Source organism: Haplochromis burtoni, unplaced genomic scaffold, assembly GCF_018398535.1.
Source record: "Haplochromis burtoni strain Fernald_Lab_line unplaced genomic scaffold, NCSU_Asbu1 Contig_395, whole genome shotgun sequence".
In the NCBI taxonomy this organism is placed as follows: Eukaryota; Metazoa; Chordata; class Actinopteri; order Cichliformes; family Cichlidae; genus Haplochromis; species Haplochromis burtoni.
The window spans coordinates 501796-513612 of NW_024582756.1; positions in this window are offsets into that span (position 1 = coordinate 501796).

The window sequence follows — 11817 nt, forward strand, 5'->3', positions numbered from 1 at the left end:
GCATGATTTTAGGGTTTAGTTTTAGTTTACTAAAACTTTACTTTAACTAGCTGGAGACACCAACAGACTAAATAAACAGAACAGGAAGGTTGACTCTGTAATTGACTGTTGGTTGGTGTTTGTAGTGATTTTTGGTAGTTGTCATTGGTAGTTGTAGTGGTTGGTTGTTGTAGTTGGTTGCTGGTTGTTTATTGTTAGTTGTTGTAGTTTATTATTGTTGGTTTCTGCTGTTCGTCAGTTGTTATTGGTGGTGATTGATGCCAGCTGTTGCTGTTGGTTGTTGGTATTGTATCATTATTCAACTGCTGAAATAAAAGAATTTGTGAAATAGGGGAGTTTGTATTTTCCATCAAATTGTATTGTAGTTGTATCTAAATGATTTAAACAGTTAGCTGTTAAAAATGTATTAAAGTTTCATTTGAAGATCAGTCTGAAGGCAGAAAGGCTGCTGATACAAGTGTTAAATAAAGATAACTGCAGCACAGCCTCTCACAGTACCATTAGTTATTGGCTAAAAAACAGATTTTAAATTTAACCTGTCATTAAACACAGGTGTTTGCCTTTATGGCAGCTGAACGTAGCAACAGAGTAGCAAATAAAAAGAATGACATTGCTGGTAACGCTGGTTAAACGCTGAAGTGCGTTTAAACAATAACTTAAAGCACATAGCAAGTATTTTATTTCTTCATGTGAGGGCAAGCACTACTTCAAACTGCTTGTCAGGGTTTCATATCAAAAGCAGTCTGCTGGATTAAAGAACCAAGCAACAAAAACACCTTTTACTGTTTTCAGTGTTTGGTGTCGTGGTTTTTGTTGCACAGCATCTTAATTTCACTTTTCTAAAGGCCACACAAGGTAATCTTCCTGTTCAGAGACATCACTCCCAGATCTGACTAAATGGGAGCAAAAGGGTCAGAAAACAGTCACTCCAAATAATAGTCTTATCATCCATCCATGGTTGGGAGACTGTATGAAATGCATCTTGGGTGCAATTAATCAAATTCTGCTGCCAGTGGTGACACATTGATGAATGCTCCCATGTTTTTACTGGTTAAAGACAAAGGTGGAAACAAAAGAAGCACATTTCTGTGTGATTTCTTACTGTCACACAAACAAAACATACATCTTTATACTTCTAGAGACTCTGAGAACCTTGTGTTGATTTATTCAGACATTTTTTGTTTCTTATTAAGTGCTTGTTTTACTGTAAAAAGCCCCACATAGGTGTGATTCATCATAACCGGATAAAACTAGAGGTGAGCTTTCATGAATTCTTATAATCAAGTTTTCTGCAGATTCTGAGGGCGACTGAGGTAAACAACCTGCTGTAAAAATAAAAATGCTTTATTGAGCAATACTTAGTATGGATTGCAACATCCTGCGGTGTTGCAATACCAACGATGGGGTTTCATTTGTTTTTCTGAGGTTGGCAAAAAAATTATGTAACAGGAAATTTCATTTGAATGTGTGGCATTTTGATACCTGCATTCAGGCTATCGCATGCAGCAGATCCGCGCAAGTTGCATAGAAAGTCAAGTTGTTGTTTTTTTATGTTTTCCTGCTATGGTGCATGATACGGTAATAATATGTGTGTGTATATACATTCTTGAGCACCTTTATGCATCTAAATCAAACTCTTGAATTTGTTTTAAATACAAGTGCATTCCTAAATAGACTGCTCAAAAAATAAAACAACATTTTCAAAAAAAACAATGGGGAAAAAATTACCATGCTGGATATGAACTGGGTCGGGAAAGAAAGGATGCCACATCATTGGACAGAAATGAAAATTATCAGTCTGTAGAGGGCAGAGGTCATCCTGTTCCTCCTTGCACAAAAGAGCAGATATCAGGCGTGCTGATGGGTTAAGGAATGCCTTCCATGGTCTTCTCATAGAGTAACTGCCTGTCTCCTGGAATCTCCTCCATGCTCTTGAGACTGTGCTGGGAGACAGCAAACATTCTGGCAATGGCACGTAATGACGTGGCATCCTGGAGGAGCTGGACTATCTGTCCAATCTCTGTTGGATCACATCATACTACCAGTAATGACACTGACCCTAGTTAAATGCAAAAGTAGTGAAAAAAACACAACAAAAACGTCAGCAGCCGCCAAGTCTAAAAGCATTTCTGTTTTTGGTGGCTATCTCTTTGTTGCCCCTTTAGTGCACCTGTTGTTAATTTCATTGACACTAAAGCAGCTGAAACTAACAATCCCCTTTGCTACTAACTGCCCAGATCAATATGCCAGAAGTTTAACTGACTTGATGCTGTACTTTGAATAAATGTTCCTTTAATTTTTTGAGCAGTGTATTTATGTTGAAAGGCATAGCATAGCAGTCAGTATACACTAAAGCATGTATATATTTGTAATATCATTGGCTAAGCCATCTTTTCATTTGGATGCATACCAAATAAGGCTTCCATCTTTCGGAGCACTTTTTCACGACATCATAAGCGAAAGGGTACATCAAAGATAGGTTAGTGAACAGGACGCTCCCTCGCTCCATTTCCGCACATAGGATACAAAGATCTCTTGTGGAAATGATGTCTCACTCTGAGCTTATTTATCACTCTGCTTATGTGGCTCAATCAGCACACACACCAACCGCTGACTTTTGACTCAAGGGCATAACATAGGATCTTCACCTTACAATATAAAGCATCTTGAGTTAACTGTTGTTTTGATTTGCCACTATGTAAATAAAATTGAATTGAATTGAAAACGTATCTCTCAACAATGGTCTACAATTTGAGTGCAAACAGCATTCAGGACAGAAACAACTCCGTTATAAAACTATTGATGACCCAAATTATTGCAAATGTCTGCAATCTTGTTGCCCTTGAAATGGCCTAAAACATGGGGAACAGATTTGTGACGTTCAAAACCACTGTGGTGTGTCCAGATGGTGATAAAATGGAAATGTGGTTGACTCGGTCTGCAAACAGTCTTCAACTGAATGAGTTCTGACTGCGACGATGCTGGTGAGGAATGATACTAAAGCTGAGTTTATGTTGACCCCAGCCCAACAGCCAGATTTTCTACAGGTGATGAGCTCTCAGGCTTGTAGCATTGTAGCCTCCATTTCTACCTATACATGCTTCTATAGTAGAAACACAATAGTCATTGGACTGAAGTCTGCTTAGGCCAGTCTTCAAAATTAAAGGCTAAAAGAAAACCCATATGTCTATCATCATTATTACAGATATTTATGTCAACGTACGGGAGTGTAGCCTCGGGTTTTATGTTGTAACGACTTACTTTCTCCAGAGAGTAATTAAATTACATTTTAAAATGACTGAGCATTATATAATTCATAACTTTTGATGAGTTTTGTTGAGTAACACCGGCCAATGGGTGAATGAAAAACTGCAATTCAGAGTTTGGAATTCAAGGACGACTAGGGTAACACACTCGGAGAAGCCGGTCACCCTGAAACTCCACCACCACAGCCACCACCAGGTGTTTGATCTAGCTGCAGCCAACTACACAATGAACCACAAAAAAGGCACCAAAGTGTATAAACTACAACTGAGGGCACCCACCACCTTGACTACACACCTCATCATTATACAGGGACTGTTTCAAGTTTGACTTTCATCCCGTGTCAATAGAAAGCTTTTTGAAGAAGAAACAGAAACAGTACTGTAGGAGCTTCAATCATCACAATGCATTTTCAACTATTTATATATGCTGGATAAATAGATGGGAAGTATGAAATTATGCTTGAGGTCATGCTAAGACCTGTATAGTAAAATGCATCTTATTATGCTGCCTGTACAAACAGCTGTACTGATACATGGAAAAGCATATCTGTGGCTCGCATGAGGGAAATTACTGAAATATGTGTCTAAACCTCCCCCTGGTATTTAAGTCAAACACTATCTGTACCGCAACAGCTTTGAATATGAAAATGTTCCATCAGACAGATACACAACTGTATCGTGTGCACGCACACCTGAATACCTGCTCTGTGACAAAATCACGCTGAATGATCATGAACTGAAAAGACACGAAGCAACGAGCCACAGCTGTGAGATAACCATATTTTTCACCTGCCAAAAAACCAACAAAATAAACATCTTCCACTCAAAATAACACAGCTACTGTTTTCTGCTTGCATATATTATATAAAACTTTAGTTAGAATATTTAAAAAACTGTCGAATCTGGCAGTGAAAATATAATTTGAGCTGCTAGACTGTGTGGGGTTAGTTGTAATATCAGGATTATGTTGTTTTCTGCGAGAAAATTCATCGACAGATGTAACAAAATGCATGTTGTCTGTTCCAGCTGCGTAGCTTACTCCAGTAATTACACCGTAGTGAACTTTATCTGTGATACATTGTGTCTACATGAAAATTATATTTTTATTTGTTTTTGTGACTTAATGAGATGGGATTTTACCCCCATTCTTCAGAATTATTTTATAGCTGACTTTATTAGATCTTTATACAACGTCTTTTTATTGTTGGAACGGCTTATGTGTACAGTTTTAAGCAGACAACTGCTTTATTAGATTTACTAACCACTTTGCCTACAGGATATTTCTCTGTTTTATTGCTTAATGTTAAAATTACTATTTCATATTCGGAGGTTAATCCAGCATTAATATTGTACGTTTTCTCGGAGTTGTCGGTTTAAGTGCTAATAGAATTTTATAACTTGGCATGTTAAATCTTGCTTGTTGTACAGTTACTGAGCAAAGTATGCTGTACATTGTTAGTACTTACCCTCAGCTTAAAACACACCCTGCACATACTGTCAAGTGATGTATGGGTGGACAGTGTTGTGGCCTCTAACAGCACTTTAACAGCCCTCGTCCACGCTAAATTGATTCCTGCCTCAGCTTTTTTTCAGCTTGCTTCTGTTATCATTCATTCGCTCACAGAGCTGGTAAATGAGAATGAAGGAAGAAAATACCATCTACTGTATTTAATAGATTTTAAAATTCATTCAAAGTGAATTTTGAATGACTTAAAAAAATCTTTTGGAGGATAATGTGTTTTTGGATGAAGGGTTGGATATCAGTTTTAATTGATGTGTATATAGTGTATATGTTGAGCCTATAATAAGTAAACATAATACTAGAAGATCTTCAAACTCAACTTTAAATTGTGAATAAAAAGTGAACAGGTTTGAACCTGACTTATATCTGCATAAGCTGTTACTGGGCAACATTTTAATGTAATCTCTACATTTTTATTTAGCTTTCCTGGGTTAGTTGAGGGGAAGAAAAAAAGGCTGTGAAACCCTGTGTATGCTGTCCCTTTAAAAAGAAACATTTAATAAGCAGGGTAGCATAAATCCTCACACGAACTGCAAACATGTAGATTTATTTAGGCCTGCATGAATGAAAATCAATCAGATGATTTGTAAGTTTATTTCACACAGTGAAATGATTGGAAGTAATTACACAAATCATTTGAATTTTATAGATATAACTTTCTAACAGATGTGTTGTTTCATTCAAACTCCAGCTCATTAAAGACTTCATTGATTTTGCTGTAACTGTGTCATCTTTTTGGAGTCCCACCAGATCACCTCCTGCATCCAGTTACTGGATACAGATTTCACTCGCACAGGCCAGCTGAGACTTTCAGCGGGTCATAAAACACATGTGGTCCAACAGAAGCGTAAGTGATGGTTATGGTTTTTCAAAGCTAAATCATTCCTTTCCAAAACATTGATCACCTATAAAATATAAATAAAGACATAAAGGTTTCCTGCTGCAGACAGAAGTCAAAGAGAATCCATAACATGTTTTCACCGCTTGCCCTGCAAGTAGAGCTCTTTGAAAAGTCTCTAAAGTTTATGAATAAACACAGCAGACTTTTAAAGCGAGTACTCCAGTGGTGCAGTAACTTGCAGAGACACGTTTAAAAAGGACAGTCGAAACCATTGAAGCTCAAGCTCCAAAAAATTGGGTCTTAAACTTTCCATAATGTAACATGATGACATCTTTTGTCAGGCGCCATGACTCCTACATCTTACAACATTATTGAAATGACTTTTCAAAGCTCCTCCAAAGCAACCAGACACATTATACAACACATTTCACAGGTTGTGTAACACTGTGTGACTACTTGATTGTGGTTCTTTATGTGTGTTATATATAAACCTCCTGTGAGATGCTCCTTTCTTGCCTTCCCTCTGAGCAGTATTTTACTTAATGTAATTTCTTTAAAGGTGGTGGACCTCTATTGATGTCGGTGTCATGTGTTGGACTACAAAGTAAAAAGAGATGGGGATGCATTAGTAGGAAAGAACTGAGCCTAACAGTTAGAGAGACATGGAAATGAGTGTGAGTGGGGATAACAGAGAGCTGGGACATGTGTTTGATGTGGTCTAACAAGACCTCCATTTCAGTATAAAGGCAGACAAGTGAGGAGAGCAATGCAGCACAAACCAAACTTGGAAGCCTTATATGTCTTCAACTTTATGTTATGGGGAATTTTGCTCACTGATAGTGTTCCATTGTGTGTATTTCTATCCAGGTGCATGTTTAATGCATTGGCAGTGTATCTGGTATCATTGTCATGCTGACAAATGAAGCCGTTGCCAATCCGAGGTGGTTTTGCATAGCGGATCAAAATCTGATGGTTCTTTTATGCATTCATAATTCCATCAGTTTTGACGATCCCTAACACAACTGGCTGAAATGCTGTTTCAGACAGCCTCCACTAAGCTGTGAATGCTCTCTCCTGACCTTCTGGATACATATTGAGGAGAATTTGAACCAAAAATTTCACATTTGGATTTATCACTCCATAAGACATGTGGCCACTAATTTTCAATTCAATTCAATTCAATTTTATTTATATAGCGCCAAATCACAACAAAAGTCGCCTCAAGGCGCTTCATAGATACAGAGAAAAACCCAACAATCATACGACCCCCTATGAGCAAGCACTTTGGCGACAGTGGGAAGGAAAAACTCCCTTTTAACAGGAAGAAACGTCCGGCAGAACCAGGCTCAGGGAGGGACGGTCATCTGCTGCGACCGGTTGGGGTGAGAGAAGGAAGACAGGATAAAAGACATGCTGTGGAAGAGAGACAGAGGTTAATAACAGATATGATTCAATGCAGAGAGGTCTATTAACACATAGTGAGTGAGAAGGGTGACTGGAAAGGAAAAACTCAATGCATCATGGGAATCCCCGGCAGCCTACGTCTATTGCAGCATAACTAAGGGAGGATCCAGGGTCACCTGGTCCAGCTCTAACTATGTGCTTTAGCAAAAAGGAAAGTTTTAAGTCTAATCTTGAAAGTAGAGATAGTGTCTGTCTCCTGAATCCAAACTGGAAGCTGGTTCCACAGAAGAGGGGCCTGAAAACTGAAGGCTCTGCCTCCCATTCTACTTTTAAATACTCTAGGAACAACAAGTAGGCCTGCAGTGCGAGAGCGAAGTGCTCTAATAGGGTGATATGGTACTACAAGGTCATTAAGATAAGATGGGGCCTGAATTTTCAGTCCAGTTCTTGTGTAATTTGGCATACCTCTGCCTTTTCTCCCCTGCTTCTTTACAGCACATCTTTCCTCTAAAACCATTTTCGATGAGGCTTCTTTGACAGTAGATGAATCAACTAAAGAGACATTTGCAGCTCCCAGGTTCTGTTTCAGGTCTTGCCGATATTTCTTTCCTCCTATGTCTTAGGGTCATGATTTTCAGATACTGTTCACCTGCTGTAGTTTTTGGCCATCTACTTATCTGGTTTCCTCACATTTGTAGGAACACACTGTACACCATCCTCAGATGTGCCAAGTTGTTGTTCTGCTAGTAACAAAGTGTGTAAAGACAAAATTTGAATCGATTCTTTGCTAAGTTGTCTGTTATGTGTAGACACAATGTTGGTTCAACCCTTGAATTAGATGACTTTTCATGCTTGTGAATGTTAAATGGCTTATCAAACAAACATTCCTCTGAAAGTGCTCCGGCACAAGGACTGAAATGAAAATGATTGAAAAAGCAGCCAATGTGTCAGAAGCCTTGGAGGACTATTGCACCTTGGAGGCAAAATATGAAGAGTTGAGGTATGGTGGGTGGCATAATAACATGACTTACAACCAGAAGGCTCGAATCCACACTTGATTTCATTTTATATTTTGTTTTAAATTTCTCATTAGTCTTAGCTTTTCACTAACACTTTTATTTAATATACTCCTCTTCACACCATTAAGCACCTTTTACAAGGTTACTTGCTCTCATTTGCAAATGGTCTTAAAGAACTATCCAGTGTATTTAAATGTGCTTCCTACTGGTTCTGACCAGCATCAATATATGATGGACTTGAGGCAAAAACAGTTGGCCACAGTGATGCAGAGTATAGAGGCTATGTCCACACAGCTTGTGTTCAGTCTGTGGCATAATGTGTACATTAGAATTAAAAGACTCCAGCATTACTGTTTAATGGCCCTGAACCAAATTAAACATTTAAAAGGCTCCACCATCAAAGTGATGTAAAGGGAAATAAATATTAATGAATGAACCAACGTTTGGTTCAAAGGGTTGGAAGCAGGGAAAATTAAAAGGGAGCAGAGGTCTGCGTAAGGAAGGATGCTCAGTGGGGGAAGAGCTTAATACGAAAGGAGTGTTATTCCCTGGAGACCGCGCATATAACCAAATACATGACAGTCACTGCAAGAAATCTAAGTTCAAAGCACATCTATTATTGCACCAAACTTTAGTTACTGTATGTATATCTATCTATCTGTATCTCTCTCTCTCATATATATATATATATATATATATATATATTATATATATATATTTTTAGTATGTTATTTGCAATTGGTGTTTGTTCTGGGAAAGATATTGCAGACTGAGCAATAATGCATTTCTTGCATTTCTCATGGGTTCTAATGGGGGCCTTTCTTAAAATGACTGGTCCCAGTAACAAAGGCGCTTGTCGACTCAGAAATCGAGAGAAAACCAACAACACACCCGGCAGAACATTATGATCGCTAGCCCGGGACGTCGGGCTAGCGATTTTGCAAGCCCTGTATCTGATTGAGGAATCACTCATCTTTGGAAAAGAGAGTTTATTACAGAGAAATGGCTCTTTCCAAAATAAAAGCTATACTATACGCTTCTTCTGGGCTATATTCTCAGCAGCATATTGTAGCGGGTCAGGGCTGTTCAGGGTTCTGTTTGTACAGTTATGTTTTGTTTATGTTGCCATAGTGAGGGTGACGCCCTCTCGCTGCGACGGTGTGTCCTTCCGGGGTCAGAGGGCGCCCTGTGTGTTGTTGTTGTTGTTGTTGCTGTGCGGTTGCCGCGCTGAGCAGTTAGCTAGCGGCAGTGTTCTTCTGCAGATGTCAATAAACGGCTGTGCTCCCTGGCTAGCTCACGGGAAGCAAGACCAAACGACACCTCCGTCTCCTCTTGTCTGAGCTCGCCACATTGGTGTCAGAAGTGGGATGATGGTGGCACCCCATGTTCTGACCCGAGTGACTTTTCCCCCGCCGGTCGTGACCGGCCGGTGCGCCAAAAGAAGGCACCTGGACATTTGCAGGACTTTGTGTGGGGCTAATGGGGTCGTCGGGGACGACTGACCCCTTAGGTGGGGGGCTATGTAGCGGGTCAGGGCTGTTCGGGGTTCTGTTTGTACAGTTATGTTTTGTTTATGTTGCCATAGTGACGGGTGACGCCCTCTCGCTGCGACGGTGTGTCCTTCCGGGGTCAGAGGGCGCCCTGTGTGTTGTTGTTGTTGTTGCTGTGCGGTTGCCGCGCTGAGCAGTTAGCTAGCGGCAGTGTTCTTCTGCAGATGTCAATAAACGGCTGTGCTCCCTGGCTAGCTCACGGGAAGCAAGACCAAACGACACCTCCGTCTCCTCGTTGTCTGAGCTCGCCACATTGGTGTCAGAAGTGGGATGATGGTGGCACCCCATGTTCTGACCCGAGTGACTTTTCCCCCGCCGGTCGTGACCGGCCGGTGCGCCAAAAGAAGGCACCTGGACATTTGCAAAGTGAAAGCAAAAAACAAGCGCAAATTCAAACGCGATTTCAATATGTCACATATTGACAGTGGCTCACCGATGCCAATGACATAATTACCCAGCTACATTTCCGAAAGAATGCAAAAGCATTGACATATATTTTTCTTCCTACAATAGCCCGACGGGCAGGGCAGAGATAGATTTTGGTAGCCCGACTGGAAAAATCGCTAGCCCCGGGACGTCGGGCTAGCGATTTTGCAAGCCCTGTGTTACAGGCATGGCCCTTTAAGGATGAAGCCTGATGGGAAATGTATTCGGGATGTGTGTAGCGGGACTGCCTGGTGTGTGTGTGAAGAGAGAGAGCGGAGAAGGGGAAAAAGTAACGGTTAGCTACAGAAGAGACGAAAAGAAAATAAATAAAAGGAATATAATAACTCCCTCGACAGCCAGAGTTGTGTCGGCGATGCTCGCTGTGAGTAAACTGTTTCAGCCCACTGTACGCGGTGTTCGTGCCTTAGAGAAGAAATAAAGTTCGGTGAAGCAGTTTCCTACGCCTCCTTCGATCTTTTTGCTAGCGGAGTTGACCTGTATAGTAAGCTGTTGCCGGCTACCTTCAAGTAACTGCCAGAGGTTTCCTTACTACGGTTCGGGGCCGCGGATCTGGCGCGGTAACACCTGTATCTGATTGAGGAATCACTCATCTTTGGAAAAGAGAGTTTATTACAGAGAAATGGCTCTTTCCAAAATAAAAGCTATACTATACGCTTCTTCTGGGCTATATTCTCAGCAGCATATTGTAGCGGGTCAGGGCTGTTTGGGGTTCTGTTTGTACAGTTATGTTTTGTTTATGTTGCCATAGTGACGGGTGACGCCCTCTCGCTGCGACGGTGTGTCCTTCCGGGGTCAGAGGGCGCCCTGTGTGTTGTTGTTGTTGTTGCTGTGCGGTTGCCGCGCTGAGCAGTTAGCTAGCGGCAGTGTTCTTCTGCAGATGTCAATAAACGGCTGTGCTCCCTGGCTAGCTCACGGGAAGCAAGACCAAACGACACCTCCGTCTCCTCGTTGTCTGAGCTCGCCACATTGGTGTCAGAAGTGGGATGATGGTGGCACCCCATGTTCTGACCCGAGTGACTTTTCCCCCGCCGGTCGTGACCGGCCGGTGCGCCAAAAGAAGGCACCTGGACATTTGCAGGACTTTGTGTGGGGTAATGGGGTCGTCGGGGACGACTGACCCCTTAGGTGGGGGCTATGTAGCGGGTCAGGGCTGTTCGGGGTTCTGTTTGTACAGTTATGTTTTGTTTATGTTGCCATAGTGACGGGTGACGCCCTCTCGCTGCGACGGTGTGTCCTTCCGGGGTCAGAGGGCGCCCTGTGTGTTGTTGTTGTTGCTGTGCGGTTGCCGCGCTGAGCAGTTAGCTAGCGGCAGTGTTCTTCTGCAGATGTCAATAAACGGCTGTGCTCCCTGGCTAGCTCACGGGAAGCAAGACCAAACGACACCTCCGTCTCCTCCTTGTCTGAGCTCGCCACAATATTAAACATATCAGGTCCCCATAAGGAGAATCATGTGCTAACGGCTGTCTAAATGACTCGGGTAAAGTTTGTAGCATGCATGCTTGTTGTTGAGCATTGCGTGGCACATCCAACATACTGTTTTACTTTAGTCCATGACGCGCTTACCTTCAGGGTCATACGTCACATGAAAACCAAAATAATTTGTCTCATTGAGTAAATATTAATAATATGCAATATATGCACCTCGTAAAATGTGAGTGATTAGTTGGACATAGAGATAACAATATCACTGCCTAACATATATAAAATTAGTTTTCTTGTCATTGGTATAATATCGCAGGGTAATTCTTTAATAGTTTCTGTGTGTTCA